Below are 23,453 nucleotides of genomic sequence, written 5' to 3' on the forward strand. Positions count from 1 at the left end.
AGCCAATTAAGTGCCTGCGCAGGCGTGGACACCACCGACGGGAGAAGACAAGTGCTGGATTAATTAGAAATTATGATGTAGACATGTGCGGGGAAAAGGAGAAAAGATCATATGGACAGGTCAGTGTTATTGTTTTCGTTATTTGTTATCTCATTTGTTCATGAGCCCAAACTGAATGAACTGGAAGGACTTTTGCGAAACGCCATTAATGTCCCATCTACATTCCATTGTATTTCGCTGTAACTCTACAAAGTGTGTAAGGATGATCGGAGGGCAGATGTTGTCCTTCCTTTCTCAAAGAAGAAAGGAGTAGTTTCTTACCCGTAACTCCAGTTCTGTAGTAGGGGTATCTCTGTTATAGTCATAATCTTGTGATTAGTCCCGCCCATGTGCGTGGACCACAGAGCAATCGATATAGTCTCTTGAGTTTTCTTCTGCGGTCCTGCATAGACACTTAAGAGAAAATCAAAGACAAATAATGCAGCTTAAAACTACAAGGCTGCATTGGCCAGCACTTCATCTCGAAGTGAAAAAGATATCCAAATAATATTACATTTTACACACTTTGTAAAGTTTCACACCTAGAGGAACTACCCCTTCACAAAAATCCTTTGTCACGATAGAGAGGAAGGGTTGTACAGACAAGCCCCATAGGCTGCCATTATGTGTCTGGAAAAGGGATACCATGCCTTTAAGGAACTCTCCAGAGACCCTGAGTATCCCAGGATGCACAGCCAAAGGCCTTTTACTTTCAGTTCTTTTTGAAGGTGTTTAAAGCCAGGCCTGTAGCATTCAGTACATTATTGTTTCATCCACCGGGGAGGAGGGCGGGCGCTTAGGACTATAAAAGAGATACCCCTACTACAGAACTGGAGTTACAGGTAAGAAACTACTCCTTCTGTAGTAGGGGATCTCTGTGTATAGTCATAACCTTGTAAATAGAATGGCAAGCCCATCCCAACAAACCAAACTAGCGGTGGAGGAAACAAACAAAACCACTACTGTGCAAACAGATTTCTCAACAAAGCCTGCCCAACCTGAGCGTCTACCCTGGCATCAGAGTCCAGGCAGTAGTGTCTGGCAAAGGTATAGACTGACTTCCAAGTGGCAGCCCTACAGATATCTGCAATGGGAACATTATGTAGCAAAGCTGTTGTAGCCGCTTTGCCCCTGGTGGAATGAGCCTTAGGCTTACCCCCTAAGGTCTTGTTAGCCTTTTGGTAACATAGCTGGATACAGCACACAATCCACCTAGAGATGGACTGTTTAGAGGTGGCAAGACCAGTCCTGACCGAACCATAATTGACAAACAATTGGTCTGACCTACGAATGTCCCTGGTCTTATCAAAGTAGAATTTCAACACCCTTCTTACATGCAGGGAATGAAGAGACCTCTCCGCCGGAGAGGAAGGACGTAGGTAAAGTTATCGTCTGATTAACATGGAAATCAGAAATTACTTTCGGAAGGAACTTAGGGTGAGTCCTCATGACAACTTTGAAAGCATGAAACACTGTATAGGGCTCTTGACAACACAGAGCCTGAATCTCACTCACCCTGCGGGCCGATGTTATAGCCACAAGGAAGGCCGCCTTCCAGGATAAATGCTGTAGAGAAGCCTTATGAATAGGTTCAAAAGGCTCCTTCATCAACCGTGACAGCACCACATTCAGTTCCCATGAACTCGACGGATGCCAAACAGTGGGAAATACTTTCTTCAATCCCTCCAAAAAATCTTTAATTGAGGCGCCAGAGGGGGCACTGGCAGTATTGCCGCGCTCATGTGAGGCTCCTGCTGCCTGATTTATATATCCTTACGGCTGGTGATAATTCTGCTTAAAACCCCCAATTATCGCACCTCATACATTGAAGCAGACTCTGTGTGAATTTGATGCCGATCGGGTGCTGCATATTCAAACTGTGAGAGGGGGAAATATCGGCCGGAGTGTGCCCTGCTGACTGTTGGAAGCTGGAGGCGGCTGGAAGATCTACGCGAGGGCGGAGGCGGACCAACGGTGCATAGGCCGCGACGATTGAAGGTGGCAGCGGCGCTTACAACTGTGCCGGCTGAGTGGCGGCAGCGGCACTATAGTGACAGAGACTCCCCGTGATATCGAGAGTCTGCCCGCCCAGTGAGGTGCTAGGGGTTGCCTCTGGTTGTAAAGAAAAGCTGGGAGGGCCTCATATAGGCGCGAGGAGCTCCGGACCTGAGAGCAGCAATGAGCTGGAGCGGCGGCGGCCCACAACGGAGCATTAGTGTGGCCTGAGACGTGCATTGGCCAGAACATTGGCAATCTGAGGCAGAGCGGCTGGAACGGGCTGGCGCTTGTCCCCAAGAGATCCCGGGCAGTGCAGGCCTTCACCCCTACATGTGAGTCGGACTGCTGCTCCTGTAGTGGTGGGGGAGATCGGAGCACTGCATGAGACACTGAGGGGCTGCCCACGCAGACACTGAGTTGGCCCACGGAGGATCCCCCCTCCCCCCCATCCCCTTGGGGGCTGTGCTGGAGGTCTATTATTGAGGAGCCCGGTGCTGACACACTGGGGCACGGCTGAGGAGCACTGTGGGTCGGTGCAGCACTACAAGGTACTGGTGGTTACCCACAGAGACACTGGAGGTCTGCTATGGCATTTGAGGAGTAGTGGCGCAGTCCTCACGGGTTGATGGACAGTTACCGGAGCGGATTGCTGAGCACTTGACGGGGTGGTCAGATTGAAGGCTGGACACTGGTGCGGGACGGAAGCAACCGGAGGAGGTCTAGCGGACTGCGTGGCAAACCCTACACCTTTGAGAATTGTCACATGTCAGTGTGCTGATTGCCCATAGAAGACCATAGGTCTGCAACACGACGTATAGGAGCTACAACATGGGTAAGTCCGATACCCGGCAGCCTAAGCTCAATTTTGACGCTGCTAAGAAAGCGGCGGCGTCCAAGCGAGATGATCTGGAGGCGGAGGATGGCAGCCTTATGGAAGGTGGAGCTGCGGCCCAGAACTCGGAGTGGAGTACTGTGCTGCAGGAAATGAGACAAGGATTCGCCACAGTTGTGGATAAGGTGGATCGTATGTCCTCTAGAATGGATGCTATAGCGCATAAGTTGGATGCCCATGAGGAGTGCATTACGGAGGCACAGAGAAGGATATCCGATAATGATGATACTACTTCAGGCCACACTACTCAACTTGCGCGCATGGATAAAATCCTACGAACAATAGCGGCTAAGAATGAGGAGTTGGAGGCGCATAGCCGGCGGAACAACGTACGAGTCATAGGCATTCCGGAATCCACCAATACAGGCAGAATGGAGGAGTTCGTGGAGAAGCTATTGATTACATCAATAGGGGCTGAGGCGTTTTCATCGCAATTTGTAGTTGAACGCGCGCATAGATCCTTGGGTACGAGACCGGTGCCGGGTACCCCACCGAGAACGATAATAGCGAGACTGCTAAACTATTGAGACAGGGATGTGGCCCTTCGAGTAGCACGACAAAAACGCAGCATGACCTACGATGGCATTGATTTTTCAATTTATCCGGCCTTTACGCCGATGCTTCAGGACGAACGACGCATATTTCTAGAGGTTAAGAAAAAACTGTGAGCCGCACAAATAGACTATGCATTACTTTATCCTGCAAAATTAAGGATCACACACCAAGGAAAACAGCGCTTTTTCACTAATCCTAGCCAGGTGGAAGACTTGCTTCGGTTGGTGAAGCGACAACGGTGAGAAGGTAGTAGCCCTGGCACTTCTCGGCAACCCTCCCCTGAGAGAGCGGCGGAGGAGCGACAATGACTGCGGCAGCAGCACTTGACGGCAGCAGAAGAGAGACAGTAAAGTATAGATTGCTGGGGTTGAGATCCGTAAGGTGATCGATGTGGAGTGTACCAGCTGTTTAATGTGATTGTGATTCAGTCTCTTCTTCCCCTGGGTCAGGACCCAGTAGTGCCACCTGAGGAGGGTCCTGGGGGAAAAGTCAATGTGTAGCCCTCTAGAGATGTCCCCCAGTGGGTGTATCCCTAGGGCAGTACGCAGCACACATGGTGCTGGAGACTTTGGGACATTTGGCGTGGTGTTGGGAAGGAAAGGAGGGTGTTTGGTGCTGGCAAGATTGGGTTGCTTCAGTGGGAGGGGGGTAGGTCGGGGGTGACTGAGATGTTTGCTGTTTGAGTTTGATAGAGTTTCTGGTGTCTGTTATAGAAAATACCTGGGTTCCATTGGAACGATATGAGCTTCATCACAATGATAAGGCAGGGGAGGGGGAGTGTAAGATGATATTGTGGCAGTATAGCTGCTTTCAGTCGCTATGTCCAATACTCACACTAGCAGATTATGGCTGAGACAACGCTAAATACATTGAATGTTATATCATGGAAGGTGAGAGGGCTCGGTGACCCTAGAAAGAAACGGCAAATACTTTCCTATTTAGACAGGCACAATGTTCACATTGCATTACTACAGGAGACGCATTGTTCACGAATCACTCCGAACAGGTTTGCCAACAAATGAGCTGGGAATAGAATCTTCTCCTCATATTCTTCGTACGCCAGAGGTACCACAATCTTGGTTAAAAAGAAGGCTCCTTTTCATATGACCGGGGTCTCGTCGGATGCGGAAGGCAGAGATTGTATAGCTTGGGGGAGAATAGGGTCCCAATCAGTTACCCTGGCCTGTTGTTATGGTCCGAATACGGACGAACCTGAATTTTTTGACATGCTCTGGGTACGGATTTTTGAATTGGGGTCCACACATGTGATTTGGGGCGGGGATTTCAATGCCACATACAATCCTGCCATGGATCGATCCCACCCTGCGCCACAACACTACACGAAAGCGCAGGTAGTACTGAAGGAAATCGTAGGTAGTTATCGGCTCACAGATGCTTAGAGACATAGACATCCACATGCACGGGAGGGCACACATTTCACTGCGGATACACAGACCTGGTCTAGGCTGGATTTCTTTTTCGTGACTAGGCGATTGGTCCCAGTGATAGCTGACGCCAGACACCTAGCTAGATCATACTCTGATCATGCACCGGTGCTGATGGCCCTCTCCTCTGCTGATTTTAACACACCACGTAAGCCTTGGAGACTATGTGCATCGGCGCTGCTAGACTCAGTCTTTCAGGAGGAACTGCGGGAGGAGATTGGCGACTTTTTTCAAAGAAATAAAGACTCGGTCCAAAATGTGGAAATAGTATGGGAGGCATTTAAAGTAACAATGAGGGTGTTCTGTATAGCGAAGAGTGCTGGAGTGCTTAAAGATATACAAGCTACACTCCGAACGCTGGAGCAGGACCTCAGGGGGCTGGAACTTGCAATGGCTGGTCAAGACGCGGGCGATACGCAGGCTTGCTTTCGAGAAAAGCTTACGTTGTACAAGGAAGAAGCCCAGAGGGAAGCGAGATTCATAGGGAAATACTGGACAGCCAGGAACTATGGAGAGGGGAGAGGCCTGGGAAGATGCTGGCTCACAAAATACACCGTCCGCAGGGTTCGCTGTGCATCGCAGAGGTGGAAGACTCGAGACGGGAGCGTTGTAGGGATACAGCTGCCATACTCAATGCGTTCCTAGAGCACTACGGCACACTTTACACCACTACAGGGATGGGAGAGGTCAACTTGGATAACTTTCTGGGGGACATTGCGTTTGGCTGGCTTAGCGAAGGTCAGAGAGCCTTTTTATGCGAGCCGTTTACGCTGGCCGAGGTGAGAGATGCTATAATGAGCATGCAGTCTGGTAAAGCCACGGGCATGGATGGCATACCCATTGAATTCTATAAAACATACATTGATATCATGGCGCCTATGCTTCGGGAGGTATACGAAGACGCGCTGGACACTGGCCACCTCCCTTCCACTATAAGGGAAGCCCTCATACTTTCACGATTAAAGCCGGGTAAGGCCCCAGAGCTCTGCGATTCATACAGGCCATTATCGCTCCTTAATTGCGAAGCGAAAATCCTGGCTAAACCTATTGCGACGAGGTTGAGCCTGTTGCTGGAAAACCTGATTTTGACAGACCAGTCGGGCTCTGTGCCCGGGAGGTCCACGTCCCATAATTTGCGTACACTCTTTGCTATTATTAACACTATTTCCCCCGACCTTCCCATGGCAGCCATTTTTTTAGACGCCATTAAGATATTTGATTCGGTGGAATGGAGCTATATCTTTGCAGTTATGAGGAGGATGGGGTTTCCGCCTCTGTTCCTATCATGGATTAAATTGTTGTACACTATGCCGGTAGCTAGGGTTTTAGTTAATGGACACGTGTCCTGCGCGTTTGACATAACGAGGGTGACGAGGCAGGGATGCCCGCTGTCCCCTCTACTATTTGCTATTGCAGTTGAGCCACTCGCGGCGAGATTGCGACAATGTCATCGTGATCGGGCCCTTCAGTGATTCCAACGCCAAATACTTGTGTCCCTTTACGCGGATGACATCACTCTGTATGTCAGGGATCCGCAACATATTCTAAACCCGATATTGCGTGATTTCATAGTCTTCAGGGTACTCTCTGGAGTACAGATCAATTGGAAAAAGTCCTGTATTTTTCCGCTCACTGGTGCCATGAGAGATTTGCGATGGACTATCCCCTGGAGTTGTGTGAGGAAGAACTAAAATACCTGAGCGTTGTAGTCACTAGGGACAGGGGAGACCTACTACGGCTAAACTATGGGACGACTATGACCCGAGTTGCGGAATGCATCTTCAGATGGGTGGCTTTACCGCTGTCCATTGCAGGACTCGCATTCCTGGTCAAAATGGTGATACTCCCGCAGTTTCTGTACCTTTTTCTGAATATACCATACCACCCAGGGACACATTTTTTTAAAACACTTAAAACAGAGCTGATGCAACTGGTTTGGGGGGGTAAGCAGCCGAGATTGAAATGGGAAGTGTTGACGCGACCATACTCTAAAGGTGGGTTTGGTATACCGGACTTTGAGCTCCATATCACAGTAGCACAGGCCCATTTTGCATGGCATTGGATTAAACAGCCGAGATATATGCTGCAAGTGGCGGCAGAACATTGGCTGGCGCAACCTGTCCCGTTGGATGGTGCACTGCTTTCACGCGTGAGTGCTGGCGAGCGACAGCTGACCTTGCTTACGTGCACGTTCACTGCATGGCAACGCCTGAGCCGGACGCTGGGGGTGCCTATGTTGTATTTGCCGTCGCTCCCCTTGACTTACCATCCTGATATGTCTCTGCTACAGGAAGCAATATTTCATGTCTTCAAATGCAAGACAATCATTAATACGTGGGGAGATTTGTATCATGAGCAGAAATTTCGGTCCATAGACCATATGTTCCCAGAGACGCAGAAAACGCCCATTGACACATTTTTATATATCAGACTACGACATGGGGTGCGTTCAATTACACAGGAGTTTCCGGACGAGCCACAGGTGTTAGAAACCCTCCAGTCCATGCTGGGCAAGGTCACTCCCAAGAAACTAGTGGCTCAGATATACACATCAGTGCACACACAGAGGAAGGTCACTGACGTGAGGGCACGTGTAAGATGGGGAGAGGAGTTGGGGACAGTCCTAACGGAAGACCAATGGGAGTTCTGCTGTCTACAGACAGAAAGGGTCTCAGCGAGTAGCAGACTCCGGATCATACAGTATAAATTTTTGCATAGACTCTACTACACTCCGGCTAAGATGTACAGATATTGGCTCAGACCAACTGATAGATGTGATAGATGCCACACTGAGGGGGCAGACTTTCTTCATCTGGCCTGGGAATGCCCAACTGTAGGTGCTTACTGGACCCGGGTGTTTGCTGCACTGCAGGCAATGATTGATACACCGTTGGAGCCTGACCCTTTGATGGCACTGCTGGGGTTTGTTAAGCCCCTTAGGGCGGAGCACCGCAGATTTGTTGCTATGGCACTTTTAATGGCTAAACAGAGAGTGGCCTGCAGATGGAGTAGAGGGCGGGCGCCCAAGTTCAAGAAATGGTTGGAAGACCTGATAAAGAGCCAGTATCAGCTTGCGGTTTATGCAGAGCTGTTGCCGGTTTCGTCCAGACCCAATGAAATCTGGGCCCCATTGACATGTTATTTACTATCTCATGGGAAGGACCGGACTGACAAGCCATACAATAGTATGATGTGGGTGGCTTCAACAGGAGTCAAGCTTCAAATGCCGTAGAATGTGGGCCTGAAGCATGGGCCCGTAGAGCATGTGACAGCACACGGAGTGGGGAGCGTGCTTGGGGCTTGTTATGGTGCTGGACACGAGCTGTTGGTGCACTGCATGTGACGTCTACATGACTATAACAATGTGATGGTGGAAAGGTGAAATATCCCCTGGAACCTCTGCAAATGTATACATTGATTTTCATTGTAATGATGATGCTCTATGGTATTGATGCTTGCATAGATATGTGCGCTAACCGAATAATATCCGTGGAACCAAATGATGATATATTGTGTTGTATGATTATTGTTTTCAAAAATACACAATAAAATTACAAACAGACATTTAAAAAAAATAATAATAATCTTTAATTACAAGAATCTGGAAGAAGGATGTTTGTGAAGGGCATTTCCTATACGCAGTTAATGCTGCGAGGTGGACCTTAATCAAATGGAAATTAAGGCCAGATTGAGCTAAATGCAAGAGGTATGGGAGAATTACATCTTCCTTGCAGGAGGGAGGATCAGTGTTCTTGGATGTGCACCAGATGCAGAACCTTTTCCACTTATAGGCATAGGAAGTCCTTGTGGAAGGTCTCTTAGCCTCCTTGAGTATTTCAATGCAGGTGTCAGGCAAGTTCAAGTGTCCATATTGTACTATCTCAGAAGCCATGCCGCCAAACTCAACGATGAGAGGTAGGGGTGCACCATCTGCCCCACGAACTTCGTGAGAATGTCCGGACGACATCGAAGCCGCAGATGGGGTTGGAGAGACCGGTGGAGCAGGGCCGTGAACCACCACTGTCGAGGCCACTCCGGAGCAATGAGGATCCTTCGTGCTCTGGATTGAGACAGCTTGATGAGTACTTCCGGAATCAGGGGAATGGGTGGAAAAGTGTATAGAAAGCTGTTCGACCAGCTGATCCATAGCGCATTCCCCAGAGTCCCTGGTTGGTTAAACCTGGAGGCGAAGTCTCAGCATTTTCTGTTTTCGGCAGTGACGAACAGATCTATTTCTGGAGTGCCCCATCTTTCGAAGATGTTTCCTAGCACCTCGTCGTTTAGGACCCACTCGTGGTTTTCCTGGACCAGCCTGCTGAGCTCGTCCGCCTGAGCATTCTGCACACCTGGTAGATTGGTAGCCGTTATCAGTCCTCTGGCTAGCAGCCAGTGCCAGACCACCTGCGCTTCCTGGGACAGTGTGCCCGATCTCGAGCCCCCCCTGCTTGTTGAGGTAATAGATTGTGGTCGTATTGTCCGTCTGCACAAGCAAGGAGTTCGTCTGGAAGGACGGATGAAAGGTTTTCAGAGCCAAATGAACAGCTCCGAGTTCCAGAAAATTGATGTGATACGTGGATTCTGCCTGGGACCACATTCCTTGAATCTGTAGATGGTCTGAATGCGCTCCCCGCCGTGGAGAGAAGCATCCGTCATAATAGTCTGTATGGGAATGTCCTTGTGGAACGGAACCCCCTTGAGGAGATTCTCTGCTGAACACCAACATCTCAGGGACTGTTGAGCGTGTAGAGACAGTTGGATCCTGTCGTCCCAGCTCCCTCGTTTCTGGTCCCATTGATCCTCCAGACATTCCTGCAGCGGTCTCATGTGGAGGCGTGCATGTGGTGTGAGGAAGATGCAAGAGGCCATCGACCCCAGAAGAGAAGACACCGTCCTCACTGTCGTTGATGGAACGGATGAGAGCCTGAGCCTTCCGAAGGATCGATAAGCGTCGCTCCTCCGAAGGAGACACGCTTGCTCTGAGAGTATTGATGGAGGCTCCCAAGTACTGCAGGTACTGAACAGGAGTCGGAACGGACTTGGACATGTTGATGTGCAAACCCAGCTGATTCAACAGAACGGCCATCCTGTTGAAATACAATTGCGCTTCCTGGAAGGTGGAGGCTTTGATCAACCAGTAGTCCAGGTACGGGTAGACAAACACCTTGTTCTTTCTCAGGTGCGCTGCCACCACTGCCATGTATTTTGGAAAAAAATGTGGGTGCAGACTTCAGACCAAACGGTAGTACGGTGTACTGATAGGGATTGGTGCCGACTAGCAAGTGCGGGAGCATTGCACTGTTTCTGTGCAATGGCACATGGAAGTACGCATCCTGCAAGATCTATTGCGCAAAGCCAGTCTCCTCGTTGCAGCTGAGGATAAATCTGGCACAAGGACAACATGCAAAACTTCTCCCTGCGAATCCATTTGTTTGCTTGTCGCAAATCCAGAATGGGCCTGAACTCGTTCTTAACAGGGTATCGGCCTCCGCTTGAAGTTCGCGCAGCTGGTATTGCGAACGAAGCGGTGAAATAGCTGGAGGAGGGCTGACAAAACGAAGACTGTATCCATTTCAAACAATATTCAGCACACACTTGTCCGGAGTAATTTTTCTCCACTCTGCCAAATAATTCTGTATGCTTCCCCCACCGGAGCGGGTAACGGACGAGGGGGAAGTAACTCCTCAGGGCTTAGACCCGGCCGGGTCCTTATTCGCCGAGGAGGCCTGCAGGCCGCCTCTGCCCCTCTGACGCTTCTGGACGGGTTGTCGCTGGTATTGCTATTGTTGCTGCTGCTGTTGCACAGCTTGGCGACCTTGCCCTCGCTGAAATCTCTGGGAAGAGTAACGCCTCTGGAAGGGGCGGAAGGACTTCCGCTGCTCCTTTGATTTCTCCAAACCTATAGCTTTCAGCATCTCCACTTTCGCCTTCATGCGGGCCATCTCTTTGACCACATGAGTCCTGAAGAGGGTAGATCCCGAAAAGGGCAAGTTAGCAATCAGCTGTTGCACCTCTGGTTTAAGAGAGGTAAGGCGCAACCAGGAGTGGCGTCTCAAGTTTATGCCATGGCAGTACCATTCACAGCCAGGAGAGAGGCGTCTGCCTCCGAACTGATGACCTGATTCGAGACCATCATGCCCTCATTCAAGATCTCCTGGAAGTCTTCTCTCCTGACCCTCGGGAGGAGCTCAATGAATTGCTGCAGGTCAGACCGACCCAACAGCACTATTGAGCTCGCAGCTTTCATAGAGATGGCAGCTGTACTGCAGACTTTTCTCCCTGCCGAATCCATATGACGGCTCTCCTTGTCGGGAGGGACCGTAGACGAAGGGGCAGTAGAATGCTGCTTCTTGGCCGCTGTCACAATGACGGAATCCGGGACAGGATCTGATCTTAAGAACGCTGGATCCGAATCCGGGGGGCCTGTACTTCTTTTGAAGCCGGGATGACGCCGACTTCACCAAGGCCGGAGTTAGAAACAGCTCCATGGCCTGGTCCTTCAGTCCTGGCAGCAAAGGGCGAGAGAGGTGTCTGCGCTGCAACGTTTCAAAGATCACAGAGGTGGAAGGGGTGGGCACTGTCAGTGTGATCCCCAACTTCGCCACCCTCCTCAGAAGCACATCCTGGAACGTCACAATGTCATCCACTGGTGACACTCTCGTAGAAGGAGAGTCTGACAAAGTGGGAGAATATCTCCTATCACTGGACGAATCCGTGTCCCTGGACCGTGACCTTTCCCTCCGCCGACGATGACGTGAACTTGTCGAAAATCTACTCTCACTGCGAGAGCGATGCCTCCCACTGGATCTTGACCTTAGCTTTCTGGGTCCTGCAGGAGCCACTGGTGCAGGAGGCTGCAGAAGCGGATGAGGTTGAGCCGGAACCAAAGGCTTCGGTTGTGGAGGCCGAGGCGGTCGTGGAGGAGGAGGAGGAGGTGGTGGAGGTGGAGGAGGAGGAGGCGGAGGAGGAGGAGGCGGTGAAGGAGGAAGTTGCGGAAGAGTAGGAGGTGTCCTGGGCCTTGAGGGCGAATAGGTCCAGGAATAATCAGTTAGGTGACCTAAGAGCTCTCCTCTTCTTACGAGCAGGCCTCGGGGAGGATGGTCTGGAGGTACATCTCTCTGAGGTCGAGGGCCGCTGCGACCGGTGACACGCCGATGATGAGGAGACGCTAACCACAGAGGCATTAGACACCGTTCTGGGCCTTGACTTCCTCTTCGACAGCGACTTGTCCCTCCTCGACATCAACCTCTTTGACGTCTCTCTTCTCGATCTTCTTGACGTCAACGAACTCCCCAACGTCGAGTGCCTTTGCCTTGACGTTGATCTTTCTCTCCTCGACGTCGACCTTCGCGTGGACGGCGGTGTCGCCTCGATGGCGAGCGCCTGCCTCTTCGGGACTCATCACGACGTCGATGGTGTGTCGACGCCGGTGAAGTCCTAAACGTCCACCTCGTCCGAGGTCTCGACGTCCTACCCCTCGACGCCGACGTCGCTTCGAGCCAGAGCCCTGGGTCAATGGGGAATAGATGGTAGTCACACCTCTCGACGTCGAAGCCCTCGACGTCGACCGGGACCGGTGGCTTTTCTGGGCCTTTTCTTGACTGGGAGCCCCCCAGAGGCCGATGCATGGGCAGAGGATGATGACAGAGTCCCTCCATGCCCAGGAGTCCTCCTGGTTCTTGATGTCTTCTCTGCACCAGGCTTTGGAGACTAATCTTCTCCCTGGCACGCAGGGTCCTCCTGGAGAAAGAGTGACAGATATCACAGGAGTCAGGGACATGGGTAGAAAAGAGATAGAGTATGCACACTCTGCTGGGGTCAGATTTAGTCTTCTTCCTACCACACTCAGGACACTTGTCGAATAAAGCTGGAATTTCGACAATATAGAGGTGGCAAAACTGGTCAAAAAAGACAGCAACTGGAAGAGGAAGACCCCAGACGTCCAGTGACACACTCAAATCACTTGAAAAGCTCCAAAAATTGAAGATATACCCAAAAAGGTATAGCTCAATGCTCCAGGGTCCTGCTAGCAGGAGCCGGAAAAAAGAACTGAAAGTAAAAGGCCTTTGGCTGTGCATCCTGGGATACCAAGGGTCTCTGGAGAGTTCCTTAAAGGCACGGTATCCCTTTTCCAAACGCATAATGGCAGCCTATGGGGCTTGTCTGTCCAACCCTTCCTCTCTATCATGACAATGGATTTTTGTGAAGGGGTAGTTTCTCTAGGTGTGAAACTTTGCAAAGTGTGTAACATGGGCGGGACTATTCACAAGATTATGACTATACACAGAGATCCCCTACTACAGAACTGCACGTTACAAGCTGTCTACTTGATACAAAACAAATTGTATGTCATACTGGTGATTGATGGTTACACATGTATAACAACCTTGCCTTTCACTGTAGAAAACAGCTTTACATGCAACTGTTGCCTTTCATAAGAATGTAAGAATCAATAAAAACAGATTCAAACAACAACAAAAAAAGATTGAATTGTTTGGACTAATAACGAAGTTTACTACTCAGGAAATTTTGAACAAAGGAATGCAATTGAAGGATATGCATATTAATAGGTTGAAAAAAGAGCTCCCATCTTTATTTTTCAATTCCTATGTCCGTAGTTGTCTAAAGAGGCTTGCTAAAATTGTCCTAAATCTAAGGCTGATTACCGCTACACATTTTGCTACTGTATGTGAGTTCTAGTCATGGCTACTTAGACATTCGTCAGGAATTGTTACATTCCAATTCCACAGCATAAGAAACAAACATTGGCAAAGCAAACACGTCTTGCATATGCAAGAGCTTGCGATTTAGCCATGTTGTACACTAGAGTAGCTTCTGTTCAACATGCCTAAAAGTTAGTGAAGTGGAGTAGCATAGAGTGGAGAGGCATAGAGTGTCATAAAGTAGAGGGGCACAGAGTAGAGGGGTAAAGAGAAAAAGGGCAAAGAGTAGAAGGGCAACTATTTAAGAGGTGAAGAGTGGTGGGGTGTGGAGTGGAATAAAGTGTTGTAGAGTGGCGTAAAGTAGAGTGGCATAGAGTGTCATGGAGTGATGTGGAGTAGAGTCGTGGAGTGGCGTAGAGTGGGGTGGGATACAAAGGCACCGAGTAGAGTAGAGTGGAGTAGAGTGTCATAGGGTGGAGTGGCATAGAGTGTTGTGGAGTAGCAAAGGTTAGAGTAAAGCAGAATGTCATAGAGCACAAGGCGTAGAGTTGTGGGACGTTAGGTGGAGTAAAGCATCATACAATGGGGTGTCATAGAGTGGAGTGTCGTAGAGTGGAATGTTGCAGAGTGGAGTAGAGTGGCCTAATGTGAAGAGGCACGGAATGGCGAAGGGTGGAGTAGGGTATCGTAGAGTGGAGTGGCGGGGCTCAAGAGTGGAGGGGCATAGTGTGGAGTGGCATAGTGTGGAGAATGCATGGTGAGGTAGCGCACTACCATCATAGAGAACACACTTTCGATTGACATGACAATTACATTTGCACTTACAGTTTTACTGATAAAACTATACAGCGCACAAACGATAATGTGTGGAAATGGCATCACTTAGTGTACAGATTTGTTTAGATCGTATTCAAATATTTGTTTCCACCACACTTCTGAATTGCAAAAAAATCTTTTTCATTTGTGCTTTCGTAATTCTGATAATTTCTGAAATATTTGCACAGTTCATTTACAGACATTTACATTTTGTTGGGTGCTAGAAAAAAAAAATCTTTCCCAGTTCCTGACCAGATGGTCACATAAATCTTCTCACTTGGAAGTGAGAGAAAGAAAAGGAAATACTAAGCTCCATCGGACGACAGAGCCGGACATTTGACCACTCTCACTGAACGCACAGCAAATGTGACAACAACATTTAAAGGCCTGTTTGCAGAAAGCGAGGATTTGTGGAAGAATACAAGGAGCTGTGGTGAACAAGGTTTTCTACACGGGAGCGAAGAAGACAAGCTCGACTGCCTAAAACAAATAAACGCAGCAAAGAGAAAGTCAGACAATGTGAGTTACAAACCGCAAAGCCAATGGTAAGCAATGGGCGGAATGCATTCCCATGGAGGTTTACAGAATGCCCACAAGAAGTCTTTTTGCAACCAGACAGTTGTGCTGTATTGAAGGCTTTGACCTAAATTGGGTGAGGAATGGAGGACTGGCGCACTGCAAGTTGAAGGAGCTTTTTATGTTGCATGTTGGAGATTACATGTCTGAACATTCTGCATTCCACCACTTTAGAACAGGCACTCTTGGGAATTCCTACCCTGGAATTCTGGATGAAGTCTGTGGGTATTGTGTCAGGACTCTACAGTTGAAGGGACGGCCTCACTAAGGGTTTCCACACCAATCTGATCCCTCTTTTTTTGTGTATGAATTCGTATGGATGCTGTCACAGTAGATGTAATGTTCCGTGACTAGGATCATGGGCTTAGAAGTCAGGTCAGCTCTTTTGCAGATCCATACAAATAGATACACATATCCAAACCAGGGATGAGTTGCAGAGCGCTATTATGCTGCCTGGATCAATGCATGAGTTTCGTGAGTAGGAGATGGTCCTGTGTTTCTGAAGTAAAAAGGCTAGCAGGAAGATGAAATTAGTAAGGCAAGTGAATTATAGGTTAGAGGAAGAAAACTGAGGAATGCAAGAACAATTGGTAAGTAAAAAATATTAACGTGCAGCAGCGAAAAGTGCAAGTGCAAGATGCTGGTAATACCCCAGGTACAGCAGTTCTGAGTGTTAAGTTAAATCTCAGGTTACTAAAACAAAATCATGAGCACATGCAAGTATATACTGTGGATTACAATCATCTGCTGATATTTACAGATGCATTTGTTCACATACACAGAAAAGGATTATTTCCTTTTTTTTGTTTTTTTTTATTTTCATAGATTTCTTTTTGCAAACAAATCAGAATATTTCATTGTACATCATGAAATTCCACAGAGAATAAGTACACATAACACCAGGATCTCCGATAGAAGAAGAGAAGTCAATGTGCAGAAGTTACAATTTCAGAAAGAAGATTAAAAAAAAATGAAAATATTAAAAATAAATAGTCTTAACATGATTGAAAATTAAAGGAAAAGACAGTCATTATCACTTTCAATCCCTTCGAGTCCATTGTTGTATCGGGGCCCAGACTTTCATCCCTAATTGTTTCCTTTTTCGTCCTTTTCTTGAGTATATTGCTAGTTCAAGATTAAATTTGGCTAATAGGCGAGCACTCCATATCGAAAAGGTAGGTGGTTCGGGATTGATCCATTCCTGGGTGATACATGCTCGATATTCAGACATCATAATAAAAATCAAAGAAGTATATTCTTGTTCTATGGAGTCTTGTGATAAACCAAATAAGATCAAATCCGGAGTGAGATTTATTGTTCTACCTAGTATGATCTGAGTAAATTTCAGCATTTCTAATAATATATTAGACAATTTAGTACATGAACAGAACATATGTATTGCATCTGCTCCTATCAGAGTACAGCGATTACAAAAGATACCTACAGTAGCCCCCCACTTCTTGATTTTAGCAGGTGTATAATAAAGATCGAACATTACCATATAATGTTGAGTTTGAGATCGTCCTGAAATTAAAATAGCGTTAGCTAGTTCGATCGATTCTTTCAACATAACCTCATTCAATCCTAATTTCGTGGCCCATTTCTGTTGAGAAACAGTTAAGTCATCTGGAATATACGTCATAAGTATATTGTAGAAATATCCTATTTTTCTTTTAATATGAAGACTATCTATCAGTACGTTTTTTGAAAACCATGATGTTCATTGGCAGATAGCGAGATTAGAAAGCTGTAAATCTGTAGATATTTGAAGTAATCATATGGTAAGAGTTTATATTTATATTGAAGTTCAGAAAATTTGACTATTCGATTCTCACACCATATGTCACTTAGATATTGAATACCGTTATTTTTCCATCTGTTCATAACTGAATCTCTAAATATGGGAGGGAAACAATGAGGTGAATTTAGAGGGGTATATTGTGATAATTTTGGAATCCCAACTAGTCTCTTTACAATTTTCCAGGTTTTATATGCAGATGTTATAACTTTAAATTTCGTTTTCTTGTAGTAGCTTGGTTCTAATATTTTTTACAAATAGCCTTGGGCTTCAGTGCCTAATGCAAATTCATATATCGATGGAGTATGTGCCAATGGCAGTGGAGCTTTATGCCCCAGAATTAAGGGGGAGATGAATTGTAACACAGCTGCTAAATAATAAAAAAGGAAATGTGGAATAGCCAAACCGCCTCTAGACTTTGGTAGAATCAATTTTTTATAGGCTCTGAGAGTACCTTTGAATCCCCATAGGAATCTCACTGACATTTTTTCTAATTGTTTGAAGAAAACCAGTGGGAATTCAAGTGGCACTGTTCTAAATAAATATAAAAATTTTGGTAGGATTACCATTTTTAATACATTATTTCTACCGTGTAGTGAAAGGTGTAGATGCTCTATTCGTTCCAGAGTAGTATTAGCTTTCTCCAGGACTGGAGCATAATTAAGCTTAGGAATATTAGAAATTGGAGTGGTTAATTTGATTCCAAGATAAGTTGCTTCAGTGACTACATTAATTCTGGAAGGGGGGTTTTGTCCAACAAAAAGTATTTGTGTTTTGGATAAGTTTAGTTTGTATCCTGAAAAGGAACCAAAGATTATAGCCAATTCTTCAATCCTGGAGAGAGCTTTTTCTATGTTTTTAGTTACCACTACAACATCATCTGCGTATGCAAGAGCCCTATAACTAACTCCTGCAACTTCTACCGGGATAATGTCTTCTTCTTGATTTAGTTGATTAAGAAAAATATCGATATAGATAGCAAAAAGAAGTGGAGAGGATGGGCATCCTTGACGCGTTCCTCGTTGAATAGGAAAAGGAGAGGATTTATTAGTACCCACTTTAACGCAGGATACCGGGTTTTGATATAGACTTTTTAGGGCTGTTATTATGCCTGGGCCAAATCCTTTCATACAAAGCAGATCCCAGAGATAGGGCCAGGCCACCCTATCGAATGCTTTTTCAGCATCCAATAGGGTGAGCCCGATTGATGTATTCGTACCTTCAGCCCAGTCCATCAAAGCGATGATTCTTCGGACGTGGTCTGAGGTATCTCTATTTGGGATGAATCCGTGCTGCCAGCGAGAAACGATTGTAGATATTATTTTTGAGAGTCTAGAGGCGAGTATTTTAGAGTATATCTTGCTGTCAGCATTTATTAATGAGATCGGTCTGTAGGATGCAGCATTGAGGGGATCTTTATCTTTTTTTTAGAAAGGTCATGATCACAGAATGTGCCCAGGAAGCTGGTGGTATGCCCTTTTGGGCCTCATGAAAAGTCGTGAACATATCTGGTTTTATACAACTCCTGAAAGTCCTGTAAAATTCTAATGGGATGCCGTCCGGTCCCATAGCCTTTCCTATTGCTAGTGAAGTTATAGCTTGTTCGATTTCCTCCCATGTGATTTTTGCTTCTAAAGCTAACTTCTAATCACTAGAGAGTAACGGTAGAAAGTTAGATCTTCCATAGTTCAAAAGGAGATCTGAGGAGTAAGATACATTATATTGATATAGTTTTAAATAGAATTGTCGAAAAACTTCCAAAATTGATTCAGGTATATTATGTAATTGCCCGGAATTATCCTGTATTGAATCTAGGGTGTTAAAGATTTCTTTCTGTCTAATTCTTTTAGCAAGAATTTTTCCTGAATTCTCACCTATCTCATAGATCTGAGAGCGGAAGGTTGCCAACTGCTCTGCAAATTTGATTGCAAAGGTTTCATATATCTTCGCTTTATGGATTGCTAGATTATTTTCTATATTGTTCGTTGGCTGTGTTAAAGCAATTGCTGTTGCCAATTTCTTTTCCCAATCCAAAACATTTTTATAGCTGAGATCTACTTCTTGGCTGCTAATTTTTTGTTTCTTAATAACGTATGACAATCATTCTCCACGTATTCCTGCTTTAAACGCGTCCCAAACGTTCTGTACAGAAGCTGTTCCCCGATTAATGTCAAAAAAATATTTTATCCATTCTGAGATTAATTTTAGATAGTCAGGATCAATTAATAGTTTACGATCGAATGTCCAGCTTCTGACTTGGGGTTTGGGAAGCATATTAGTTTTGATTTCAATCAATATTGGATTATGATCCGAGATTATACGTGGGTAGGATTCAAATTTAGTATCATCAAGTAGTGTTTTTTTAATAAAAAAGTAGTCTAAGCGCACGAATTTCCTGTGTGGCGAGGAAAAAACGTAAATCCAGGTGCTAAAGGATTTTTTTCATGGGCAACATCAAATAAACCATAATCCAATATCATAGAGCGGAGAGCTTTAAACGATTTTTTTCTTCACACCTTGATAAATAACATTATCGCGTATATTCATGTTGGCTTCTATATTCAGATTTAGATCTCCACATAATATTAAAGACGGGGACCAATCAGCTAATTCTAGATTTAGGAGATTTAAAATATTTGGATCATCTGCATTTGGGGCATATATTGAACATATGGTCCATATTTTCTGCCCATCTATTATACTGATCGGCTTTACTCCGAATAGAATTTCCTAAGCCTCTCCTAATTAAGATTGCCACTCCTTTTTTGGTTGTTCCTTGGCGTGTGCATACCACTAGATTTAAACCCAGATCCTTATACAAGTGTCTATCATTCCAGGTAATATGTGATTCTTGAATACACAGAATATCAATTTTCATAGTCAAAATAATTTGTGCTGCAATCCCCCTTTTTTTTATTGTTTAACCCGCAGATATTCCAAGAACAAATGCGTAATTTCTCCATCTAGACAATTATTATCCATATTACATGCATACCCTTCAGAATTTATTTTAGCGATATATAAACGCACCAGTTGGGAGCCATATAAATTGCCATACTCACATTTTGATTAATATTAAACATAAAATACTGCACAGTGAGATAACCTAGGAGAACACAAGGAATAATCGAAATCAAGATAAGACTTTTTCTGATTTTGTTTGCAGCCCCCCTTCCAAACCCTCCCCACCCCAGGCTCAGTCCGAGCCAGCCCACCCTTCCCAGCAACCCCACCCAGTCAGGGCATAGGGACTCACTAGTCCCTAACATTGATGGTATGAAGAGCACTAGGTGGCACGCCTCGTATGGCTCTATTCTATGATCTATAATTTTCAGTTGTCTGATCTATACCAATAATCATTACACAAAAAAAAGAAGATTCAATCTTAGGAATAATTAAGAAAATAAGCAAACAGACTGAGGGGAATAAAAAATAAAAAAAACTAAGAGGAAGAAAAAAGGAGAGGTCAGCTCAGCCATTGCTTAAACAAAGTGGTTAAACTGATGCAATTAAATGCAATTATATATATATCAGAGTAGATAAAAAGAATGGGCTAGAAAAAGCATTATTCCTCTCTCTTCTTTTCTCCTTCCCCTGCCCCTCATTTCTTCTATAGATAGAAAAGACCAATCTAATAACTATCTATCAGAGGTGCATATCATATTGAATCTAACAATTCTTTTACTGCCACTTCAGAAGTTAGAAAATAAGAACGTTCTTTATGTATTATTTTGAGTTTGGCAGGGTTTAAGAGAAAAGCTTTCGCACCCTTCGCTTGTAGTAAGGGTATGAACTGACGCAGCTGCCAACGTAGCTGAACAGTAGTGTGACAGTGATCAGGACACACAAAAAAATCTACGCCTTTTCCTTTGCGTTTCCTATTAGGCCTAGCCAAATCATAAAGGGCTTCCCTGGCCAAAAAATTGTTTCAAGAAATCAAAATCGCACGAGGTTTTAGAGCCAAATCTTGTCGAGGATTTTTTTGAAATGGGAATCTGTGGGCTCTCTGAACTTCAATCTCCCACTTCCATTGAGCTAAATCTGGGAACGCCTCTGTGAATAGCTCAGTTATAAATTGTCGAGGATTAGTTCCTTCCCTTCCGGTATTCCCAAGACACGGAGATTGCTCCGACGTGATCTATTCTCCAAATCCACGAGCTTCCAATTAAGCTCTTCCTTTAACCCTTCCATTGCTGATATTTGATGCTTTTGCTGAGCCATAGTATCCTCGTTTGTTGAGATCCTGCTTTCTGTCTCTGTAACTCTTGCAATAGTCTCATTAGATGCCTTCATCACTTTTCTTAATTTATTTTGTAGCTTACGAACTGCTACCTGTGTACGAAGATTTTCTGCTCTTGTTTCCTCTCTGTGATGAAGCATAACCTGATATAGTACATCTAGTGTTATCACAGGATTCTCTGCTCCCTCTGAGGGCGGTTTTGATGTTTCAGATAGCATTGGTGTGCAAGATACATTGTTAACCTGCACAGTAATATTTGGAGTCTCCTCCTCACCCCAATCCGGTCTATTTGGAGATTCTTCAGGGTCTGAGTCCTCCGCATTGCTCAGATAATCTTGCCTGGGATCAGAGAGTGACTTTTCAGAGTCATTTAAGTCATTTATGTCCTTATCTAGCTCAGCACCATCAGAGTCTAATGCCTGAGACAAGTCTGTCATCGAGTAAAAATTACCAGCAGAGTCAATGGATTCTGTCTCTTCGGTTAGAGTTGAAGTTGATGGGTACTCGGGAACCCTCTGCAATTTATCCAAAACTGGGTTTAATGACTTAATTTGCGTCATAGCTTGTTCATCTACAAAGGTGTTATTTTGCATATTATTTTGATTGAGTGCATTTTTCAAGGATACAGGAGGTACTGAATTCGTTTTCGCAAACATCCCTGGAATTTTAGGTATGGCACCCAGCCTACATCCCCCAGAATTCAGCATGTTCTCTAAAGGTAAAGCATTAGACTGAGCAGGGGGTATAGCAGAGGATATATTTTCCATTACAGCTGCAGTGGTATTTACAGTTTTTGTAATAGTACTCACATTTTCACTCTCTCCTGAGACTCCCCTGTTTTGGGCTGGATCTTAGCAGCGGTAACTGCCCTAGTCTTTGGTTTTGTTTGGCGGGGTGGTGCCCCGGAGGTCGATTTTTCAGACCCATAATAGTAGATATTTTAGCCGCAGCTGAAAAGCGATTTATCCTTTGATCTCGAAGCAGTTAGTTTTCTAATTTCGTTCGCTGTGCACTTCCCTGTGACTCCTCCGAGCGTTTATTCGGCTCTTGGAAGTCCGGTCCCAGATATGTTTGCTGCATGCTCTCCTGTGTGCTCCGCTGTGGCCTCTCCGAGCGTCTCTGCTGATCTCGAGAAGCCGAGTATGAGCTCAGTCGTTCCGCATCAGGTGCGCTCAGCGAGGGGGAGGACAGAATCGGCTGCGACCATGCCGAGCGGAGCGACCGTTGATAACTCTTCCAAAGATCTAACCGCATACCAGTCGTGTGAAAGCCGATCTATCAGTACCTCGTAGGTTTTTTACAAAAGTTCCCAATTTTCGTCGTTGTCAAATAACGCTTGAAACAATTAGTTACATCTTATTCAGCGTCCGTCCGCCAGGTACTTTTCTGCTGTGTTTAGAATAGAGCCGGACGCGAGCCCTCACAAGTGCTGCTCACTCAGACGCCGATGCGTCCGCCATCTTGCCCCAGTGTGTTGTGCCGAAAGGGATTATTTCCTTGTGGAGAAGGAAAGTTCTTCACTTTTGATAAATTTACATATTGGTTTGAAAACAAATAGATTTGAATAAATTAAACAAAATTAACATTGCTTCTATGATCAGGTTATTCTGAAAGCAATTGTGGGTTGTGTGAATAAAAAAACAGGTATGCGGAACAAACAACTTAATTTGAACATTTATCCTCTGCTTTAAAAGAAAGTTACTGATAGTTATTACAAAGCAGAAATTAAAATGACGTAAACTGGTCCAAATTAGAGCCATACATGCAATAACATTTGCTTATAATTACTGTAAACCATCATACATGCAACAAAGATCAGGTAAAGCAGATGTAGGGCTGCCACCCCTCAGGGTTTGTTTATTTATTTATTAAATCGGCATGACCAGTATTGTAATGTCCTGGCCGGTACAAAAATTATGAAAATCACCTAAAGCCGGTATTTTTTGGACTTAGGGGTATATACTTTACACAATAAATATAAGAAAAATCAATTTAAAAATGTGTTCTAGAATTTCCCTAATAATCCCCTACTGATAGATGAAGTAAACAACGCAAATAAAGCATGCGAAAAATTAAGATACAATTTTATTTAAAGTTGTATTTAAGAAGAATAGCTATGGCCTGGAAATCCGCGATGGGCCCAAAGATAGATGATTGGAGAGGGGATGTGTCATGGTGGGCTAGCGCGGAGGGTAGGGCACCGATTAGAGAGGAAGCAAGAGGCTTGCGTAGATGCCCCATTGCAGAGAGTTGGAGGGAGCCACTAGATGCCTGGGAACACCCTGAGAGGGACCAAGACTCTGACGGTAGCCACCGGGATATGGAGGGTGAATGGACTAGATGAGCAGTCCGGACCAACCCCCCTACATGACAGTAGAAAGCATGCCAAAGAACGAAGTCACTTGAGAGAGAATGTGCTAGGTCAGACCATGAA

The 23,453-nt window shown here is 45.6% G+C and overlaps 1 protein-coding gene across 2 annotated transcripts in view; it reads right to left on the minus strand.

Moving 5' to 3' along the window:
• Positions 1 to 23,453, minus strand: part of ATG2B (autophagy related 2B) — a 1,072,129-nt gene that overhangs the window by 885,220 nt on the left and 163,456 nt on the right. The gene's annotated exons all lie outside the window — the stretch shown is intronic.

This window comes from Lissotriton vulgaris, chromosome 9 (genome assembly GCF_964263255.1).
Source record: "Lissotriton vulgaris chromosome 9, aLisVul1.2, whole genome shotgun sequence".
Lineage (NCBI taxonomy): Eukaryota > Metazoa > Chordata > Amphibia > Caudata > Salamandridae > Lissotriton > Lissotriton vulgaris.